This window comes from Salmo salar, unplaced genomic scaffold (genome assembly GCF_905237065.1).
Source record: "Salmo salar unplaced genomic scaffold, Ssal_v3.1, whole genome shotgun sequence".
Taxonomy (NCBI): domain Eukaryota; kingdom Metazoa; phylum Chordata; class Actinopteri; order Salmoniformes; family Salmonidae; genus Salmo; species Salmo salar.
Window position 1 is genome coordinate 14,723 of NW_025549706.1, and position 20,146 is coordinate 34,868.

General features: G+C 43.3%; 29 non-coding genes across 29 annotated transcripts; 14 read left to right on the plus strand and 15 right to left on the minus strand.

Annotated features, from left to right (window-relative positions):
• The first annotated feature begins 6 nt into the window (after positions 1–6).
• On the plus strand, positions 7–79 carry trnap-agg (transfer RNA proline (anticodon AGG)). The gene has a single exon. It is a non-coding gene; the product is annotated as a tRNA-Pro (tRNA).
• A 268-nt stretch (positions 80–347) lies between these two features.
• trnag-ucc (transfer RNA glycine (anticodon UCC)) lies at positions 348–419 on the minus strand. The gene has a single exon. It is a non-coding gene; the product is annotated as a tRNA-Gly (tRNA).
• Positions 420–1,737: 1,318 nt separating this feature from the next.
• Positions 1,738–1,809, minus strand: trnag-ucc (transfer RNA glycine (anticodon UCC)). Its single transcript has one exon. It is a non-coding gene; the product is annotated as a tRNA-Gly (tRNA).
• Positions 1,810–2,804: 995 nt separating this feature from the next.
• trnap-agg (transfer RNA proline (anticodon AGG)) lies at positions 2,805–2,876 on the plus strand. Its single transcript has one exon. It is a non-coding gene; the product is annotated as a tRNA-Pro (tRNA).
• A 268-nt stretch (positions 2,877–3,144) lies between these two features.
• On the minus strand, positions 3,145–3,216 carry trnag-ucc (transfer RNA glycine (anticodon UCC)). Its single transcript has one exon. It is a non-coding gene; the product is annotated as a tRNA-Gly (tRNA).
• Positions 3,217–4,209: 993 nt separating this feature from the next.
• Positions 4,210–4,281, plus strand: trnap-agg (transfer RNA proline (anticodon AGG)). Its single transcript has one exon. It is a non-coding gene; the product is annotated as a tRNA-Pro (tRNA).
• Positions 4,282–4,549: 268 nt separating this feature from the next.
• On the minus strand, positions 4,550–4,621 carry trnag-ucc (transfer RNA glycine (anticodon UCC)). The gene has a single exon. It is a non-coding gene; the product is annotated as a tRNA-Gly (tRNA).
• Positions 4,622–5,614: 993 nt separating this feature from the next.
• trnap-agg (transfer RNA proline (anticodon AGG)) lies at positions 5,615–5,687 on the plus strand. Its single transcript has one exon. It is a non-coding gene; the product is annotated as a tRNA-Pro (tRNA).
• Positions 5,688–5,955: 268 nt separating this feature from the next.
• Positions 5,956–6,027, minus strand: trnag-ucc (transfer RNA glycine (anticodon UCC)). Its single transcript has one exon. It is a non-coding gene; the product is annotated as a tRNA-Gly (tRNA).
• A 992-nt stretch (positions 6,028–7,019) lies between these two features.
• Positions 7,020–7,092, plus strand: trnap-agg (transfer RNA proline (anticodon AGG)). Its single transcript has one exon. It is a non-coding gene; the product is annotated as a tRNA-Pro (tRNA).
• A 268-nt stretch (positions 7,093–7,360) lies between these two features.
• trnag-ucc (transfer RNA glycine (anticodon UCC)) lies at positions 7,361–7,432 on the minus strand. Its single transcript has one exon. It is a non-coding gene; the product is annotated as a tRNA-Gly (tRNA).
• A 994-nt stretch (positions 7,433–8,426) lies between these two features.
• trnap-agg (transfer RNA proline (anticodon AGG)) lies at positions 8,427–8,498 on the plus strand. Its single transcript has one exon. It is a non-coding gene; the product is annotated as a tRNA-Pro (tRNA).
• A 268-nt stretch (positions 8,499–8,766) lies between these two features.
• On the minus strand, positions 8,767–8,838 carry trnag-ucc (transfer RNA glycine (anticodon UCC)). The gene has a single exon. It is a non-coding gene; the product is annotated as a tRNA-Gly (tRNA).
• Positions 8,839–9,832: 994 nt separating this feature from the next.
• trnap-agg (transfer RNA proline (anticodon AGG)) lies at positions 9,833–9,905 on the plus strand. The gene has a single exon. It is a non-coding gene; the product is annotated as a tRNA-Pro (tRNA).
• Positions 9,906–10,173: 268 nt separating this feature from the next.
• On the minus strand, positions 10,174–10,245 carry trnag-ucc (transfer RNA glycine (anticodon UCC)). The gene has a single exon. It is a non-coding gene; the product is annotated as a tRNA-Gly (tRNA).
• Positions 10,246–11,239: 994 nt separating this feature from the next.
• On the plus strand, positions 11,240–11,312 carry trnap-agg (transfer RNA proline (anticodon AGG)). The gene has a single exon. It is a non-coding gene; the product is annotated as a tRNA-Pro (tRNA).
• A 268-nt stretch (positions 11,313–11,580) lies between these two features.
• On the minus strand, positions 11,581–11,652 carry trnag-ucc (transfer RNA glycine (anticodon UCC)). Its single transcript has one exon. It is a non-coding gene; the product is annotated as a tRNA-Gly (tRNA).
• Positions 11,653–12,644: 992 nt separating this feature from the next.
• Positions 12,645–12,716, plus strand: trnap-agg (transfer RNA proline (anticodon AGG)). Its single transcript has one exon. It is a non-coding gene; the product is annotated as a tRNA-Pro (tRNA).
• Positions 12,717–12,984: 268 nt separating this feature from the next.
• On the minus strand, positions 12,985–13,056 carry trnag-ucc (transfer RNA glycine (anticodon UCC)). The gene has a single exon. It is a non-coding gene; the product is annotated as a tRNA-Gly (tRNA).
• A 994-nt stretch (positions 13,057–14,050) lies between these two features.
• Positions 14,051–14,123, plus strand: trnap-agg (transfer RNA proline (anticodon AGG)). Its single transcript has one exon. It is a non-coding gene; the product is annotated as a tRNA-Pro (tRNA).
• A 268-nt stretch (positions 14,124–14,391) lies between these two features.
• On the minus strand, positions 14,392–14,463 carry trnag-ucc (transfer RNA glycine (anticodon UCC)). Its single transcript has one exon. It is a non-coding gene; the product is annotated as a tRNA-Gly (tRNA).
• A 993-nt stretch (positions 14,464–15,456) lies between these two features.
• Positions 15,457–15,529, plus strand: trnap-agg (transfer RNA proline (anticodon AGG)). Its single transcript has one exon. It is a non-coding gene; the product is annotated as a tRNA-Pro (tRNA).
• A 268-nt stretch (positions 15,530–15,797) lies between these two features.
• On the minus strand, positions 15,798–15,869 carry trnag-ucc (transfer RNA glycine (anticodon UCC)). Its single transcript has one exon. It is a non-coding gene; the product is annotated as a tRNA-Gly (tRNA).
• Positions 15,870–16,863: 994 nt separating this feature from the next.
• Positions 16,864–16,935, plus strand: trnap-agg (transfer RNA proline (anticodon AGG)). The gene has a single exon. It is a non-coding gene; the product is annotated as a tRNA-Pro (tRNA).
• A 268-nt stretch (positions 16,936–17,203) lies between these two features.
• Positions 17,204–17,275, minus strand: trnag-ucc (transfer RNA glycine (anticodon UCC)). Its single transcript has one exon. It is a non-coding gene; the product is annotated as a tRNA-Gly (tRNA).
• A 994-nt stretch (positions 17,276–18,269) lies between these two features.
• trnap-agg (transfer RNA proline (anticodon AGG)) lies at positions 18,270–18,342 on the plus strand. Its single transcript has one exon. It is a non-coding gene; the product is annotated as a tRNA-Pro (tRNA).
• A 268-nt stretch (positions 18,343–18,610) lies between these two features.
• trnag-ucc (transfer RNA glycine (anticodon UCC)) lies at positions 18,611–18,682 on the minus strand. The gene has a single exon. It is a non-coding gene; the product is annotated as a tRNA-Gly (tRNA).
• A 993-nt stretch (positions 18,683–19,675) lies between these two features.
• On the plus strand, positions 19,676–19,748 carry trnap-agg (transfer RNA proline (anticodon AGG)). Its single transcript has one exon. It is a non-coding gene; the product is annotated as a tRNA-Pro (tRNA).
• A 268-nt stretch (positions 19,749–20,016) lies between these two features.
• trnag-ucc (transfer RNA glycine (anticodon UCC)) lies at positions 20,017–20,088 on the minus strand. Its single transcript has one exon. It is a non-coding gene; the product is annotated as a tRNA-Gly (tRNA).
• Positions 20,089–20,146: the final 58 nt, after the last annotated feature.

The following is a 20,146-nucleotide window of genomic DNA, read 5'->3' on the forward strand; positions in this document are numbered from 1 at the left end:
GTGTAAGGCTCGTTGGTCTAGGGGGTATGATTCTCGCTTAGGGTGCGAGAGGTCCCGGGTTCAAATCCCGGATGAGCCCTTTTGCAGATCTTTTAACAAGCTCAGACAGGCAGATCTCAGGCCACTGAGTCGCAAACAGCCACCTCTTGGGCGCAGGACGAGGTGGCTGAATGCTTTCGGCGATGGACAGCTAATCTATTGTGATATTCACTAGTTGGCTCAATGTCGCACTTCATTTTGAAAACCTGCAAAAAGTAAGAGCAAATCGGACTTCCACGAACATTGATTCCAATGTAATACACTTGAAATTACACCCAGCCCCTAAAACTAGTGAATATCTCATGCTCTGCATTGGCCGGGAATCGAACCCGGGTCAACTGCTTGGAAGGCAGCTATGCTCACCACTATACCACCAATGCGACTTGAAGCTCGCTAGCAACATGGAGACATCGATTTATATCCTGACCGTCATTTTTGTGGAAAGTGAAAATTCTTTGACCAAACGGATCGTTGGTGTAGGTGTACGATTATGGCTTAGGGTGCGAGAGGTCCCTGGTTAAAAAATCTATCATTTTAATCAGTACCTGTTACCTTCAGATTTGTCCCGTGACACTTGTGGAGAACGTAGGGCAAAACTGAGAACATTGTGACAAGTGGGGTCACATTAGTTTGTAGCCCAAAGATTTTGGATTCTACAAACAGAAGTTGGCACATAAAGGGTTCCGACTTCAGACGAGTCCCCTGACACTTGTGGGGGACGTAGAGACAAATTGAGAACACCACCGTGTTCGTGAGGGAGTGGTCATACGATTTTGTAGGTCAAACGGTTCAGAAGCTACAGATGTTTTTGTGAGAAGACCGATTATAGGTATGTCTCATGGTTTGACTAACACCGCTCTAGCTCCACCACCTTTCATTGCAGATGTGGAGGTGTAACATAAACAGTTATGGAGGCTTGAGACAGATACGACACATCTCAATCTCTCTAGTTGAAAACGGATCGATTTGAATGGGTATTTTTTACATTCGTTTACTTTGATTCACGTACTGATGCATCAGTCAACTCAAAATAAATGAGCTCCATTCTTTTTGAAGTTGTATTTTTTTCAGTTTCTCTTTTAAAATATGAATTGATCTCATTTTGCTCAATATTCATTTGTCAACACTCATCATCAGTTTGCTGTCGCGGCTTAAGAAGACAGAATGTGAAAAACACAGCAGATGAAATACAAAAGATTTGAACTGAAGCCTGGTCAACAGTTTGGAAGACTGCTATGCTCACAAGTATAGCACAAACACTCACATGAGGTTCAATCTTTCCAAGCACCATGGACAAGAACAATGGATATCCTCATTGTCATTGCCGCAGAAAGCAAAACAATTTTCTTCTTGTGTAAGGCTCGTTGGTCTAGGGGGTATGATTCTCGCTTAGGGTGCGAGAGGTCCCGGTTCAAATCCCGGATGAGCCCTTTTGCAGATCTTTTAACAAGCTCAGACAGGCAGATCTCAGGCCACTGAGTCGCAAACAGCCACCTCTTGGGCGCAGGACGAGGTGGCTGAATGCTTTCGGCGATGGACAGCTAATCTATTGTGATATTCACTAGTTGGCTCAATGTCGCACTTCATTTTGAAAACCTGCAAAAAGTAAGAGCAAATCGGACTTCCACGAACATTGATTCCAATGTAATACACTTGAAATTACACCCAGCCCCTAAAACTAGTGAATATCTCATGCTCTGCATTGGCCGGGAATCGAACCCGGGTCAACTGCTTGGAAGGCAGCTATGCTCACCACTATACCACCAATGCGACTTGAAGCTCGCTAGCAACATGGAGACATCGATTTATATCCTGACCGTCATTTTTGTGGAAAGTGAAAATTCTTTGACCAAACGGATCGTTGGTGTAGGTGTACGATTATGGCTTAGGGTGCGAGAGGTCCCTGGTTAAAAAATCTATCATTTTAATCAGTACCTGTTACCTTCAGATTTGTCCCGTGACACTTGTGGAGAACGTAGGGCAAAACTGAGAACATTGTGACAAGTGGGGTCACATTAGTTTGTAGCCCAAAGATTTTGGATTCTACAAACAGAAGTTGGCACATAAAGGGTTCCGACTTCAGACGAGTCCCCTGACACTTGTGGGGGGACGTAGAGACAAATTGAGAACACCACCGTGTTCGTGAGGGTCTCCCCTTTCCAGGGAGTGGTCATACGATTTTGTAGGTCAAACGGTTCAGAAGCTACAGATGTTTTTGTGAGAAGACCGATTATAGGTATGTCTCATGGTTTGACTAACACCGCTCTAGCTCCACCACCTTTCATTGCAGATGTGGAGGTGTAACATAAACAGTTATGGAGGCTTGAGACAGATACGACACATCTCAATCTCTCTAGTTGAAAACGGATCGATTTGAATGGGTATTTTTTACATTCGTTTACTTTGATTCACGTACTGATGCATCAGTCAACTCAAAATAAATGAGCTCCATTCTTTTTGAAGTTGTATTTTTTTCAGTTTCTCTTTTAAAATATGAATTGATCTCATTTTGCTCAATATTCATTTGTCAACACTCATCATCAGTTTGCTGTCGCGGCTTAAGAAGACAGAATGTGAAAAACACAGCAGATGAAATACAAAAGATTTGAACTGAAGCCTGGTCAACAGTTTGGAAGACTGCTATGCTCACAAGTATAGCACAAACACTCACATGAGGTTCAATCTTTCCAAGCACCATGGACAAGAACAATGGATATCCTCATTGTCATTGCCGCAGAAAGCAAAACAATTTTCTTCTTGTGTAAGGCTCGTTGGTCTAGGGGTATGATTCTCGCTTAGGGTGCGAGAGGTCCCGGGTTCAAATCCCGGATGAGCCCTTTTGCAGATCTTTTAACAAGCTCAGACAGGCAGATCTCAGGCCACTGAGTCGCAAACAGCCACCTCTTGGGCGCAGGACGAGGTGGCTGAATGCTTTCGGCGATGGACAGCTAATCTATTGTGATATTCACTAGTTGGCTCAATGTCGCACTTCATTTTGAAAACCTGCAAAAAGTAAGAGCAAATCGGACTTCCACGAACATTGATTCCAATGTAATACACTTGAAATTACACCCAGCCCCTAAAACTAGTGAATATCTCATGCTCTGCATTGGCCGGGAATCGAACCCGGGTCAACTGCTTGGAAGGCAGCTATGCTCACCACTATACCACCAATGCGACTTGAAGCTCGCTAGCAACATGGAGACATCGATTTATATCCTGACCGTCATTTTTGTGGAAAGTGAAAATTCTTTGACCAAACGGATCGTTGGTGTAGGTGTACGATTATGGCTTAGGGTGCGAGAGGTCCCTGGTTAAAAAATCTATCATTTTAATCAGTACCTGTTACCTTCAGATTTGTCCCGTGACACTTGTGGAGAACGTAGGGCAAAACTGAGAACATTGTGACAAGTGGGGTCACATTAGTTTGTAGCCCAAAGATTTTGGATTCTACAAACAGAAGTTGGCACATAAAGGGTTCCGACTTCAGACGAGTCCCCTGACACTTGTGGGGGACGTAGAGACAAATTGAGAACACCACCGTGTTCGTGAGGGTCTCCCCTTTCCAGGGAGTGGTCATACGATTTTGTAGGTCAAACGGTTCAGAAGCTACAGATGTTTTTGTGAGAAGACCGATTATAGGTATGTCTCATGGTTTGACTAACACCGCTCTAGCTCCACCACCTTTCATTGCAGATGTGGAGGTGTAACATAAACAGTTATGGAGGCTTGAGACAGATACGACACATCTCAATCTCTCTAGTTGAAAACGGATCGATTTGAATGGGTATTTTTTACATTCGTTTACTTTGATTCACGTACTGATGCATCAGTCAACTCAAAATAAATGAGCTCCATTCTTTTTGAAGTTGTATTTTTTCAGTTTCTCTTTTAAAATATGAATTGATCTCATTTTGCTCAATATTCATTTGTCAACACTCATCATCAGTTTGCTGTCGCGGCTTAAGAAGACAGAATGTGAAAAACACAGCAGATGAAATACAAAAGATTTGAACTGAAGCCTGGTCAACAGTTTGGAAGACTGCTATGCTCACAAGTATAGCACAAACACTCACATGAGGTTCAATCTTTCCAAGCACCATGGACAAGAACAATGGATATCCTCATTGTCATTGCCGCAGAAAGCAAAACAATTTTCTTCTTGTGTAAGGCTCGTTGGTCTAGGGGTATGATTCTCGCTTAGGGTGCGAGAGGTCCCGGGTTCAAATCCCGGATGAGCCCTTTTGCAGATCTTTTAACAAGCTCAGACAGGCAGATCTCAGGCCACTGAGTCGCAAACAGCCACCTCTTGGGCGCAGGACGAGGTGGCTGAATGCTTTCGGCGATGGACAGCTAATCTATTGTGATATTCACTAGTTGGCTCAATGTCGCACTTCATTTTGAAAACCTGCAAAAAGTAAGAGCAAATCGGACTTCCACGAACATTGATTCCAATGTAATACACTTGAAATTACACCCAGCCCCTAAAACTAGTGAATATCTCATGCTCTGCATTGGCCGGGAATCGAACCCGGGTCAACTGCTTGGAAGGCAGCTATGCTCACCACTATACCACCAATGCGACTTGAAGCTCGCTAGCAACATGGAGACATCGATTTATATCCTGACCGTCATTTTTGTGGAAAGTGAAAATTCTTTGACCAAACGGATCGTTGGTGTAGGTGTACGATTATGGCTTAGGGTGCGAGAGGTCCCTGGTTAAAAAATCTATCATTTTAATCAGTACCTGTTACCTTCAGATTTGTCCCGTGACACTTGTGGAGAACGTAGGGCAAAACTGAGAACATTGTGACAAGTGGGGTCACATTAGTTTGTAGCCCAAAGATTTTGGATTCTACAAACAGAAGTTGGCACATAAAGGGTTCCGACTTCAGACGAGTCCCCTGACACTTGTGGGGGACGTAGAGACAAATTGAGAACACCACCGTGTTCGTGAGGGTCTCCCCTTTCCAGGGAGTGGTCATACGATTTTGTAGGTCAAACGGTTCAGAAGCTACAGATGTTTTTGTGAGAAGACCGATTATAGGTATGTCTCATGGTTTGACTAACACCGCTCTAGCTCCACCACCTTTCATTGCAGATGTGGAGGTGTAACATAAACAGTTATGGAGGCTTGAGACAGATACGACACATCTCAATCTCTCTAGTTGAAAACGGATCGATTTGAATGGGTATTTTTTACATTCGTTTACTTTGATTCACGTACTGATGCATCAGTCAACTCAAAATAAATGAGCTCCATTCTTTTTGAAGTTGTATTTTTTCAGTTTCTCTTTTAAAATATGAATTGATCTCATTTTGCTCAATATTCATTTGTCAACACTCATCATCAGTTTGCTGTCGCGGCTTAAGAAGACAGAATGTGAAAAACACAGCAGATGAAATACAAAAGATTTGAACTGAAGCCTGGTCAACAGTTTGGAAGACTGCTATGCTCACAAGTATAGCACAAACACTCACATGAGGTTCAATCTTTCCAAGCACCATGGACAAGAACAATGGATATCCTCATTGTCATTGCCGCAGAAAGCAAAACAATTTTCTTCTTGTGTAAGGCTCGTTGGTCTAGGGGGTATGATTCTCGCTTAGGGTGCGAGAGGTCCCGGGTTCAAATCCCGGATGAGCCCTTTTGCAGATCTTTTAACAAGCTCAGACAGGCAGATCTCAGGCCACTGAGTCGCAAACAGCCACCTCTTGGGCGCAGGACGAGGTGGCTGAATGCTTTCGGCGATGGACAGCTAATCTATTGTGATATTCACTAGTTGGCTCAATGTCGCACTTCATTTTGAAAACCTGCAAAAAGTAAGAGCAAATCGGACTTCCACGAACATTGATTCCAATGTAATACACTTGAAATTACACCCAGCCCCTAAAACTAGTGAATATCTCATGCTCTGCATTGGCCGGGAATCGAACCCGGGTCAACTGCTTGGAAGGCAGCTATGCTCACCACTATACCACCAATGCGACTTGAAGCTCGCTAGCAACATGGAGACATCGATTTATATCCTGACCGTCATTTTTGTGGAAAGTGAAAATTCTTTGACCAAACGGATCGTTGGTGTAGGTGTACGATTATGGCTTAGGGTGCGAGAGGTCCCTGGTTAAAAAATCTATCATTTTAATCAGTACCTGTTACCTTCAGATTTGTCCCGTGACACTTGTGGAGAACGTAGGGCAAAACTGAGAACATTGTGACAAGTGGGGTCACATTAGTTTGTAGCCCAAAGATTTTGGATTCTACAAACAGAAGTTGGCACATAAAGGGTTCCGACTTCAGACGAGTCCCCTGACACTTGTGGGGGACGTAGAGACAAATTGAGAACACCACCGTGTTCGTGAGGGTCTCCCCTTTCCAGGGAGTGGTCATACGATTTTGTAGGTCAAACGGTTCAGAAGCTACAGATGTTTTTGTGAGAAGACCGATTATAGGTATGTCTCATGGTTTGACTAACACCGCTCTAGCTCCACCACCTTTCATTGCAGATGTGGAGGTGTAACATAAACAGTTATGGAGGCTTGAGACAGATACGACACATCTCAATCTCTCTAGTTGAAAACGGATCGATTTGAATGGGTATTTTTACATTCGTTTACTTTGATTCACGTACTGATGCATCAGTCAACTCAAAATAAATGAGCTCCATTCTTTTTGAAGTTGTATTTTTTCAGTTTCTCTTTTAAAATATGAATTGATCTCATTTTGCTCAATATTCATTTGTCAACACTCATCATCAGTTTGCTGTCGCGGCTTAAGAAGACAGAATGTGAAAAACACAGCAGATGAAATACAAAAGATTTGAACTGAAGCCTGGTCAACAGTTTGGAAGACTGCTATGCTCACAAGTATAGCACAAACACTCACATGAGGTTCAATCTTTCCAAGCACCATGGACAAGAACAATGGATATCCTCATTGTCATTGCCGCAGAAAGCAAAACAATTTTCTTCTTGTGTAAGGCTCGTTGGTCTAGGGGGTATGATTCTCGCTTAGGGTGCGAGAGGTCCCGGGTTCAAATCCCGGATGAGCCCTTTTGCAGATCTTTTAACAAGCTCAGACAGGCAGATCTCAGGCCACTGAGTCGCAAACAGCCACCTCTTGGGCGCAGGACGAGGTGGCTGAATGCTTTCGGCGATGGACAGCTAATCTATTGTGATATTCACTAGTTGGCTCAATGTCGCACTTCATTTTGAAAACCTGCAAAAAGTAAGAGCAAATCGGACTTCCACGAACATTGATTCCAATGTAATACACTTGAAATTACACCCAGCCCCTAAAACTAGTGAATATCTCATGCTCTGCATTGGCCGGGAATCGAACCCGGGTCAACTGCTTGGAAGGCAGCTATGCTCACCACTATACCACCAATGCGACTTGAAGCTCGCTAGCAACATGGAGACATCGATTTATATCCTGACCGTCATTTTTGTGGAAAGTGAAAATTCTTTGACCAAACGGATCGTTGGTGTAGGTGTACGATTATGGCTTAGGGTGCGAGAGGTCCCTGGTTAAAAAATCTATCATTTTAATCAGTACCTGTTACCTTCAGATTTGTCCCGTGACACTTGTGGAGAACGTAGGGCAAAACTGAGAACATTGTGACAAGTGGGGTCACATTAGTTTGTAGCCCAAAGATTTTGGATTCTACAAACAGAAGTTGGCACATAAAGGGTTCCGACTTCAGACGAGTCCCCTGACACTTGTGGGGGACGTAGAGACAAATTGAGAACACCACCGTGTTCGTGAGGGTCTCCCCTTTCCAGGGAGTGGTCATACGATTTTGTAGGTCAAACGGTTCAGAAGCTACAGATGTTTTTGTGAGAAGACCGATTATAGGTATGTCTCATGGTTTGACTAACACCGCTCTAGCTCCACCACCTTTCATTGCAGATGTGGAGGTGTAACATAAACAGTTATGGAGGCTTGAGACAGATACGACACATCTCAATCTCTCTAGTTGAAAACGGATCGATTTGAATGGGTATTTTTTACATTCGTTTACTTTGATTCACGTACTGATGCATCAGTCAACTCAAAATAAATGAGCTCCATTCTTTTTGAAGTTGTATTTTTTTCAGTTTCTCTTTTAAAATATGAATTGATCTCATTTTGCTCAATATTCATTTGTCAACACTCATCATCAGTTTGCTGTCGCGGCTTAAGAAGACAGAATGTGAAAAACACAGCAGATGAAATACAAAAGATTTGAACTGAAGCCTGGTCAACAGTTTGGAAGACTGCTATGCTCACAAGTATAGCACAAACACTCACATGAGGTTCAATCTTTCCAAGCACCATGGACAAGAACAATGGATATCCTCATTGTCATTGCCGCAGAAAGCAAAACAATTTTCTTCTTGTGTAAGGCTCGTTGGTCTAGGGGTATGATTCTCGCTTAGGGTGCGAGAGGTCCCGGGTTCAAATCCCGGATGAGCCCTTTTGCAGATCTTTTAACAAGCTCAGACAGGCAGATCTCAGGCCACTGAGTCGCAAACAGCCACCTCTTGGGCGCAGGACGAGGTGGCTGAATGCTTTCGGCGATGGACAGCTAATCTATTGTGATATTCACTAGTTGGCTCAATGTCGCACTTCATTTTGAAAACCTGCAAAAAGTAAGAGCAAATCGGACTTCCACGAACATTGATTCCAATGTAATACACTTGAAATTACACCCAGCCCCTAAAACTAGTGAATATCTCATGCTCTGCATTGGCCGGGAATCGAACCCGGGTCAACTGCTTGGAAGGCAGCTATGCTCACCACTATACCACCAATGCGACTTGAAGCTCGCTAGCAACATGGAGACATCGATTTATATCCTGACCGTCATTTTTGTGGAAAGTGAAAATTCTTTGACCAAACGGATCGTTGGTGTAGGTGTACGATTATGGCTTAGGGTGCGAGAGGTCCCTGGTTAAAAAATCTATCATTTTAATCAGTACCTGTTACCTTCAGATTTGTCCCGTGACACTTGTGGAGAACGTAGGGCAAAACTGAGAACATTGTGACAAGTGGGGTCACATTAGTTTGTAGCCCAAAGATTTTGGATTCTACAAACAGAAGTTGGCACATAAAGGGTTCCGACTTCAGACGAGTCCCCTGACACTTGTGGGGGACGTAGAGACAAATTGAGAACACCACCGTGTTCGTGAGGGTCTCCCCTTTCCAGGGAGTGGTCATACGATTTTGTAGGTCAAACGGTTCAGAAGCTACAGATGTTTTTGTGAGAAGACCGATTATAGGTATGTCTCATGGTTTGACTAACACCGCTCTAGCTCCACCACCTTTCATTGCAGATGTGGAGGTGTAACATAAACAGTTATGGAGGCTTGAGACAGATACGACACATCTCAATCTCTCTAGTTGAAAACGGATCGATTTGAATGGGTATTTTTTACATTCGTTTACTTTGATTCACGTACTGATGCATCAGTCAACTCAAAATAAATGAGCTCCATTCTTTTTGAAGTTGTATTTTTTTCAGTTTCTCTTTTAAAATATGAATTGATCTCATTTTGCTCAATATTCATTTGTCAACACTCATCATCAGTTTGCTGTCGCGGCTTAAGAAGACAGAATGTGAAAAACACAGCAGATGAAATACAAAAGATTTGAACTGAAGCCTGGTCAACAGTTTGGAAGACTGCTATGCTCACAAGTATAGCACAAACACTCACATGAGGTTCAATCTTTCCAAGCACCATGGACAAGAACAATGGATATCCTCATTGTCATTGCCGCAGAAAGCAAAACAATTTTCTTCTTGTGTAAGGCTCGTTGGTCTAGGGGGTATGATTCTCGCTTAGGGTGCGAGAGGTCCCGGGTTCAAATCCCGGATGAGCCCTTTTGCAGATCTTTTAACAAGCTCAGACAGGCAGATCTCAGGCCACTGAGTCGCAAACAGCCACCTCTTGGGCGCAGGACGAGGTGGCTGAATGCTTTCGGCGATGGACAGCTAATCTATTGTGATATTCACTAGTTGGCTCAATGTCGCACTTCATTTTGAAAACCTGCAAAAAGTAAGAGCAAATCGGACTTCCACGAACATTGATTCCAATGTAATACACTTGAAATTACACCCAGCCCCTAAAACTAGTGAATATCTCATGCTCTGCATTGGCCGGGAATCGAACCCGGGTCAACTGCTTGGAAGGCAGCTATGCTCACCACTATACCACCAATGCGACTTGAAGCTCGCTAGCAACATGGAGACATCGATTTATATCCTGACCGTCATTTTTGTGGAAAGTGAAAATTCTTTGACCAAACGGATCGTTGGTGTAGGTGTACGATTATGGCTTAGGGTGCGAGAGGTCCCTGGTTAAAAAATCTATCATTTTAATCAGTACCTGTTACCTTCAGATTTGTCCCGTGACACTTGTGGAGAACGTAGGGCAAAACTGAGAACATTGTGACAAGTGGGGTCACATTAGTTTGTAGCCCAAAGATTTTGGATTCTACAAACAGAAGTTGGCACATAAAGGGTTCCGACTTCAGACGAGTCCCCTGACACTTGTGGGGGACGTAGAGACAAATTGAGAACACCACCGTGTTCGTGAGGGTCTCCCCTTTCCAGGGAGTGGTCATACGATTTTGTAGGTCAAACGGTTCAGAAGCTACAGATGTTTTTGTGAGAAGACCGATTATAGGTATGTCTCATGGTTTGACTAACACCGCTCTAGCTCCACCACCTTTCATTGCAGATGTGGAGGTGTAACATAAACAGTTATGGAGGCTTGAGACAGATACGACACATCTCAATCTCTCTAGTTGAAAACGGATCGATTTGAATGGGTATTTTTTACATTCGTTTACTTTGATTCACGTACTGATGCATCAGTCAACTCAAAATAAATGAGCTCCATTCTTTTTGAAGTTGTATTTTTTTCAGTTTCTCTTTTAAAATATGAATTGATCTCATTTTGCTCAATATTCATTTGTCAACACTCATCATCAGTTTGCTGTCGCGGCTTAAGAAGACAGAATGTGAAAAACACAGCAGATGAAATACAAAAGATTTGAACTGAAGCCTGGTCAACAGTTTGGAAGACTGCTATGCTCACAAGTATAGCACAAACACTCACATGAGGTTCAATCTTTCCAAGCACCATGGACAAGAACAATGGATATCCTCATTGTCATTGCCGCAGAAAGCAAAACTATTTTCTTCTTGTGTAAGGCTCGTTGGTCTAGGGGGTATGATTCTCGCTTAGGGTGCGAGAGGTCCCGGGTTCAAATCCCGGATGAGCCCTTTTGCAGATCTTTTAACAAGCTCAGACAGGCAGATCTCAGGCCACTGAGTCGCAAACAGCCACCTCTTGGGCGCAGGACGAGGTGGCTGAATGCTTTCGGCGATGGACAGCTAATCTATTGTGATATTCACTAGTTGGCTCAATGTCGCACTTCATTTTGAAAACCTGCAAAAAGTAAGAGCAAATCGGACTTCCACGAACATTGATTCCAATGTAATACACTTGAAATTACACCCAGCCCCTAAAACTAGTGAATATCTCATGCTCTGCATTGGCCGGGAATCGAACCCGGGTCAACTGCTTGGAAGGCAGCTATGCTCACCACTATACCACCAATGCGACTTGAAGCTCGCTAGCAACATGGAGACATCGATTTATATCCTGACCGTCATTTTTGTGGAAAGTGAAAATTCTTTGACCAAACGGATCGTTGGTGTAGGTGTACGATTATGGCTTAGGGTGCGAGAGGTCCCTGGTTAAAAAATCTATCATTTTAATCAGTACCTGTTACCTTCAGATTTGTCCCGTGACACTTGTGGAGAACGTAGGGCAAAACTGAGAACATTGTGACAAGTGGGGTCACATTAGTTTGTAGCCCAAAGATTTTGGATTCTACAAACAGAAGTTGGCACATAAAGGGTTCCGACTTCAGACGAGTCCCCTGACACTTGTGGGGGACGTAGAGACAAATTGAGAACACCACCGTGTTCGTGAGGGTCTCCCCTTTCCAGGGAGTGGTCATACGATTTTGTAGGTCAAACGGTTCAGAAGCTACAGATGTTTTTGTGAGAAGACCGATTATAGGTATGTCTCATGGTTTGACTAACACCGCTCTAGCTCCACCACCTTTCATTGCAGATGTGGAGGTGTAACATAAACAGTTATGGAGGCTTGAGACAGATACGACACATCTCAATCTCTCTAGTTGAAAACGGATCGATTTGAATGGGTATTTTTACATTCGTTTACTTTGATTCACGTACTGATGCATCAGTCAACTCAAAATAAATGAGCTCCATTCTTTTTGAAGTTGTATTTTTTCAGTTTCTCTTTTAAAATATGAATTGATCTCATTTTGCTCAATATTCATTTGTCAACACTCATCATCAGTTTGCTGTCGCGGCTTAAGAAGACAGAATGTGAAAAACACAGCAGATGAAATACAAAAGATTTGAACTGAAGCCTGGTCAACAGTTTGGAAGACTGCTATGCTCACAAGTATAGCACAAACACTCACATGAGGTTCAATCTTTCCAAGCACCATGGACAAGAACAATGGATATCCTCATTGTCATTGCCGCAGAAAGCAAAACAATTTTCTTCTTGTGTAAGGCTCGTTGGTCTAGGGGTATGATTCTCGCTTAGGGTGCGAGAGGTCCCGGGTTCAAATCCCGGATGAGCCCTTTTGCAGATCTTTTAACAAGCTCAGACAGGCAGATCTCAGGCCACTGAGTCGCAAACAGCCACCTCTTGGGCGCAGGACGAGGTGGCTGAATGCTTTCGGCGATGGACAGCTAATCTATTGTGATATTCACTAGTTGGCTCAATGTCGCACTTCATTTTGAAAACCTGCAAAAAGTAAGAGCAAATCGGACTTCCACGAACATTGATTCCAATGTAATACACTTGAAATTACACCCAGCCCCTAAAACTAGTGAATATCTCATGCTCTGCATTGGCCGGGAATCGAACCCGGGTCAACTGCTTGGAAGGCAGCTATGCTCACCACTATACCACCAATGCGACTTGAAGCTCGCTAGCAACATGGAGACATCGATTTATATCCTGACCGTCATTTTTGTGGAAAGTGAAAATTCTTTGACCAAACGGATCGTTGGTGTAGGTGTACGATTATGGCTTAGGGTGCGAGAGGTCCCTGGTTAAAAAATCTATCATTTTAATCAGTACCTGTTACCTTCAGATTTGTCCCGTGACACTTGTGGAGAACGTAGGGCAAAACTGAGAACATTGTGACAAGTGGGGTCACATTAGTTTGTAGCCCAAAGATTTTGGATTCTACAAACAGAAGTTGGCACATAAAGGGTTCCGACTTCAGACGAGTCCCCTGACACTTGTGGGGGACGTAGAGACAAATTGAGAACACCACCGTGTTCGTGAGGGTCTCCCCTTTCCAGGGAGTGGTCATACGATTTTGTAGGTCAAACGGTTCAGAAGCTACAGATGTTTTTGTGAGAAGACCGATTATAGGTATGTCTCATGGTTTGACTAACACCGCTCTAGCTCCACCACCTTTCATTGCAGATGTGGAGGTGTAACATAAACAGTTATGGAGGCTTGAGACAGATACGACACATCTCAATCTCTCTAGTTGAAAACGGATCGATTTGAATGGGTATTTTTTACATTCGTTTACTTTGATTCACGTACTGATGCATCAGTCAACTCAAAATAAATGAGCTCCATTCTTTTTGAAGTTGTATTTTTTTCAGTTTCTCTTTTAAAATATGAATTGATCTCATTTTGCTCAATATTCATTTGTCAACACTCATCATCAGTTTGCTGTCGCGGCTTAAGAAGACAGAATGTGAAAAACACAGCAGATGAAATACAAAAGATTTGAACTGAAGCCTGGTCAACAGTTTGGAAGACTGCTATGCTCACAAGTATAGCACAAACACTCACATGAGGTTCAATCTTTCCAAGCACCATGGACAAGAACAATGGATATCCTCATTGTCATTGCCGCAGAAAGCAAAACAATTTTCTTCTTGTGTAAGGCTCGTTGGTCTAGGGGGTATGATTCTCGCTTAGGGTGCGAGAGGTCCCGGGTTCAAATCCCGGATGAGCCCTTTTGCAGATCTTTTAACAAGCTCAGACAGGCAGATCTCAGGCCACTGAGTCGCAAACAGCCACCTCTTGGGCGCAGGACGAGGTGGCTGAATGCTTTCGGCGATGGACAGCTAATCTATTGTGATATTCACTAGTTGGCTCAATGTCGCACTTCATTTTGAAAACCTGCAAAAAGTAAGAGCAAATCGGACTTCCACGAACATTGATTCCAATGTAATACACTTGAAATTACACCCAGCCCCTAAAACTAGTGAATATCTCATGCTCTGCATTGGCCGGGAATCGAACCCGGGTCAACTGCTTGGAAGGCAGCTATGCTCACCACTATACCACCAATGCGACTTGAAGCTCGCTAGCAACATGGAGACATCGATTTATATCCTGACCGTCATTTTTGTGGAAAGTGAAAATTCTTTGACCAAACGGATCGTTGGTGTAGGTGTACGATTATGGCTTAGGGTGCGAGAGGTCCCTGGTTAAAAAATCTATCATTTTAATCAGTACCTGTTACCTTCAGATTTGTCCCGTGACACTTGTGGAGAACGTAGGGCAAAACTGAGAACATTGTGACAAGTGGGGTCACATTAGTTTGTAGCCCAAAGATTTTGGATTCTACAAACAGAAGTTGGCACATAAAGGGTTCCGACTTCAGACGAGTCCCCTGACACTTGTGGGGGACGTAGAGACAAATTGAGAACACCACCGTGTTCGTGAGGGTCTCCCCTTTCCAGGGAGTGGTCATACGATTTTGTAGGTCAAACGGTTCAGAAGCTACAGATGTTTTTGTGAGAAGACCGATTATAGGTATGTCTCATGGTTTGACTAACACCGCTCTAGCTCCACCACCTTTCATTGCAGATGTGGAGGTGTAACATAAACAGTTATGGAGGCTTGAGACAGATACGACACATCTCAATCTCTCTAGTTGAAAACGGATCGATTTGAATGGGTATTTTTTACATTCGTTTACTTTGATTCACGTACTGATGCATCAGTCAACTCAAAATAAATGAGCTCCATTCTTTTTGAAGTTTTATTTTTTCAGTTTCTCTTTTAAAATATGAATTGATCTCATTTTGCTCAATATTCATTTGTCAACACTCATCATCAGTTTGCTGTCGCGGCTTAAGAAGACAGAATGTGAAAAACACAGCAGATGAAATACAAAAGATTTGAACTGAAGCCTGGTCAACAGTTTGGAAGACTGCTATGCTCACAAGTATAGCACAAACACTCACATGAGGTTCAATCTTTCCAAGCACCATGGACAAGAACAATGGATATCCTCATTGTCATTGCCGCAGAAAGCAAAACAATTTTCTTCTTGTGTAAGGCTCGTTGGTCTAGGGGGTATGATTCTCGCTTAGGGTGCGAGAGGTCCCGGGTTCAAATCCCGGATGAGCCCTTTTGCAGATCTTTTAACAAGCTCAGACAGGCAGATCTCAGGCCACTGAGTCGCAAACAGCCACCTCTTGGGCGCAGGACGAGGTGGCTGAATGCTTTCGGCGATGGACAGCTAATCTATTGTGATATTCACTAGTTGGCTCAATGTCGCACTTCATTTTGAAAACCTGCAAAAAGTAAGAGCAAATCGGACTTCCACGAACATTGATTCCAATGTAATACACTTGAAATTACACCCAGCCCCTAAAACTAGTGAATATCTCATGCTCTGCATTGGCCGGGAATCGAACCCGGGTCAACTGCTTGGAAGGCAGCTATGCTCACCACTATACCACCAATGCGACTTGAAGCTCGCTAGCAACATGGAGACATCGATTTATATCCTGACCGTCATTTTTGTGGAAAGTGAAAATTCTTTGACCAAACGGATCGTTGGTGTAGGTGTACGATTATGGCTTAGGGTGCGAGAGGTCCCTGGTTAAAAAATCTATCATTTTAATCAGTACCTGTTACCTTCAGATTTGTCCCGTGACACTTGTGGAGAACGTAGGGCAAAACTGAGAACATTGTGACAAGTGGGGTCACATTAGTTTGTAGCCCAAAGATTTTGGATTCTACAAACAGAAGTTGGCACATAAAGGGTTCCGACTTCAGACGAGTCCCCTGACACTTGTGGGGGACGTAGAGACAAATTGAGAACACCACCGTGTTCGTGAGGGTCTCCCCTTTCCAGGGAGTGGTCATACGATTTTGTAGGTCAAACGGTTCAGAAGCTACAGATGTTTTTGTGAGAAGACCGATTATAGGTATGTCTCATGGTTTGACTAACACCGCTCTAGCTCCACCACCTTTCATTGCAGATGTGGAGGTGTAACATAAACAGTTATGGAGGCTTGAGACAGATACGACACATCTCAATCTCTCTAGTTGAAAACGGATCGATTTGAATGGGTATTTTTTACATTCGTTTACTTTGATTCACGTACTGATGCATCAGTCAACTCAAAATAAATGAGCTCCATTCTTTTTGAAGTTGTATTTTTTTCAGTTTCTCTTTTAAAATATGAATTGATCTCATTTTGCTCAATATTCATTTGTCAACACTCATCATCAGTTTGCTGTCGCGGCTTAAGAAGACAGAATGTGAAAAACACAGCAGATGAAATACAAAAGATTTGAACTGAAGCCTGGTCAACAGTTTGGAAGACTGCTATGCTCACAAGTATAGCACAAACACTCACATGAGGTTCAATCTTTCCAAGCACCATGGACAAGAACAATGGATATCCTCATTGTCATTGCCGCAGAAAGCAAAACAATTTTCTTCTTGTGTAAGGCTCGTTGGTCTAGGGGTATGATTCTCGCTTAGGGTGCGAGAGGTCCCGGGTTCAAATCCCGGATGAGCCCTTTTGCAGATCTTTTAACAAGCTCAGACAGGCAGATCTCAGGCCACTGAGTCGCAAACAGCCACCTCTTGGGCGCAGGACGAGGTGGCTGAATGCTTTCGGCGATGGACAGCTAATCTATTGTGATATTCACTAGTTGGCTCAATGTCGCACTTCATTTTGAAAACCTGCAAAAAGTAAGAGCAAATCGGACTTCCACGAACATTGATTCCAATGTAATACACTTGAAATTACACCCAGCCCCTAAAACTAGTGAATATCTCATGCTCTGCATTGGCCGGGAATCGAACCCGGGTCAACTGCTTGGAAGGCAGCTATGCTCACCACTATACCACCAATGCGACTTGAAGCTCGCTAGCAACATGGAGACATCGATTTATATCCTGACCGTCATTTTTGTGGAAAGTGAAAATTCTTTGACCAAACGGATCGTTGGTGTAGGTGTACGATTATGGCTTAGGGTGCGAGAGGTCCCTGGTTAAAAAATCTATCATTTTAATCAGTACCTGTTACCTTCAGATTTGTCCCGTGACACTTGTGGAGAACGTAGGGCAAAACTGAGAACATTGTGACAAGTGGGGTCACATTAGTTTGTAGCCCAAAGATTTTGGATTCTACAAACAGAAGTTGGCACATAAAGGGTTCCGACTTCAGACGAGTCCCCTGACACTTGTGGGGGACGTAGAGACAAATTGAGAACACCACCGTGTTCGTGAGGGTCTCCCCTTTCCAGGGAGTGGTCATACGATTTTGTAGGTCAAACGGTTCAGAAGCTACAGATGTTTTTGTGAGAAGACCGATTATAGGTATGTCTCATGGTTTGACTAACACCGCTCTAGCTCCACCACCTTTCATTGCAGATGTGGAGGTGTAACATAAACAGTTATGGAGGCTTGAGACAGATACGACACATCTCAATCTCTCTAGTTGAAAACGGATCGATTTGAATGGGTATTTTTTACATTCGTTTACTTTGATTCACGTACTGATGCATCAGTCAACTCAAAATAAATGAGCTCCATTCTTTTTGAAGTTGTATTTTTTTCAGTTTCTCTTTTAAAATATGAATTGATCTCATTTTGCTCAATATTCATTTGTCAACACTCATCATCAGTTTGCTGTCGCGGCTTAAGAAGACAGAATGTGAAAAACACAGCAGATGAAATACAAAAGATTTGAACTGAAGCCTGGTCAACAGTTTGGAAGACTGCTATGCTCACAAGTATAGCACAAACACTCACATGAGGTTCAATCTTTCCAAGCACCATGGACAAGAACAATGGATATCCTCATTGTCATTGCCGCAGAAAGCAAAACAATTTTCTTCTTGTGTAAGGCTCGTTGGTCTAGGGGGTATGATTCTCGCTTAGGGTGCGAGAGGTCCCGGGTTCAAATCCCGGATGAGCCCTTTTGCAGATCTTTTAACAAGCTCAGACAGGCAGATCTCAGGCCACTGAGTCGCAAACAGCCACCTCTTGGGCGCAGGACGAGGTGGCTGAATGCTTTCGGCGATGGACAGCTAATCTATTGTGATATTCACTAGTTGGCTCAATGTCGCACTTCATTTTGAAAACCTGCAAAAAGTAAGAGCAAATCGGACTTCCACGAACATTGATTCCAATGTAATACACTTGAAATTACACCCAGCCCCTAAAACTAGTGAATATCTCATGCTCTGCATTGGCCGGGAATCGAACCCGGGTCAACTGCTTGGAAGGCAGCTATGCTCACCACTATACCACCAATGCGACTTGAAGCTCGCTAGCAACATGGAGACATCGATTTATATCCTGACCGTCATTTTTGTGGAAAGTGAAAATTCTTTGACCAAACGGATCGTTGGTGTAGGTGTACGATTATGGCTTAGGGTGCGAGAGGTCCCTGGTTAAAAAATCTATCATTTTAATCAGTACCTGTTACCTTCAGATTTGTCCCGTGACACTTGTGGAGAACGTAGGGCAAAACTGAGAACATTGTGACAAGTGGGGTCACATTAGTTTGTAGCCCAAAGATTTTGGATTCTACAAACAGAAGTTGGCACATAAAGGGTTCCGACTTCAGACGAGTCCCCTGACACTTGTGGGGGACGTAGAGACAAATTGAGAACACCACCGTGTTCGTGAGGGTCTCCCCTTTCCAGGGAGTGGTCATACGATTTTGTAGGTCAAACGGTTCAGAAGCTACAGATGTTTTTGTGAGAAGACCGATTATAGGTATGTCTCATGGTTTGACTAACACCGCTCTAGCTCCACCACCTTTCATTGCAGATGTGGAGGTGTAACATAAACAGTTATGGAGGCTTGAGACAGATACGACACATCTCAATCTCTCTAGTTGAAAACGGATCGATTTGAATGGGTATTTTTTACATTCGTTTACTTTGATTCACGTACTGATGCATCAGTCAACTCAAAATAAATGAGCTCCATTCTTTTTGAAGTTGTATTTTTTCAGTTTCTCTTTTAAAATATGAATTGATCTCATTTTGCTCAATATTCATTTGTCAACACTCATCATCAGTTTGCTGTCGCGGCTTAAGAAGACAGAATGTGAAAAACACAGCAGATGAAATACAAAAGATTTGAACTGAAGCCTGGTCAACAGTTTGGAAGACTGCTATGCTCACAAGTATAGCACAAACACTCACATGAGGTTCAATCTTTCCAAGCACCATGGACAAGAACAATGGATATCCTCATTGTCATTGCCGCAGAAAGCAAAACAATTTTCTTCTTGTGTAAGGCTCGTTGGTCTAGGGGGTATGATTCTCGCTTAGGGTGCGAGAGGTCCCGGGTTCAAATCCCGGATGAGCCCTTTTGCAGATCTTTTAACAAGCTCAGACAGGCAGATCTCAGGCCACTGAGTCGCAAACAGCCACCTCTTGGGCGCAGGACGAGGTGGCTGAATGCTTTCGGCGATGGACAGCTAATCTATTGTGATATTCACTAGTTGGCTCAATGTCGCACTTCATTTTGAAAACCTGCAAAAAGTAAGAGCAAATCGGACTTCCACGAACATTGATTCCAATGTAATACACTTGAAATTACACCCAGCCCCTAAAACTAGTGAATATCTCATGCTCTGCATTGGCCGGGAATCGAACCCGGGTCAACTGCTTGGAAGGCAGCTATGCTCACCACTATACCACCAATGCGACTTGAAGCTCGCTAGCAACATGGAGACATCGATTTATATCCTGACCGTCATTTTTG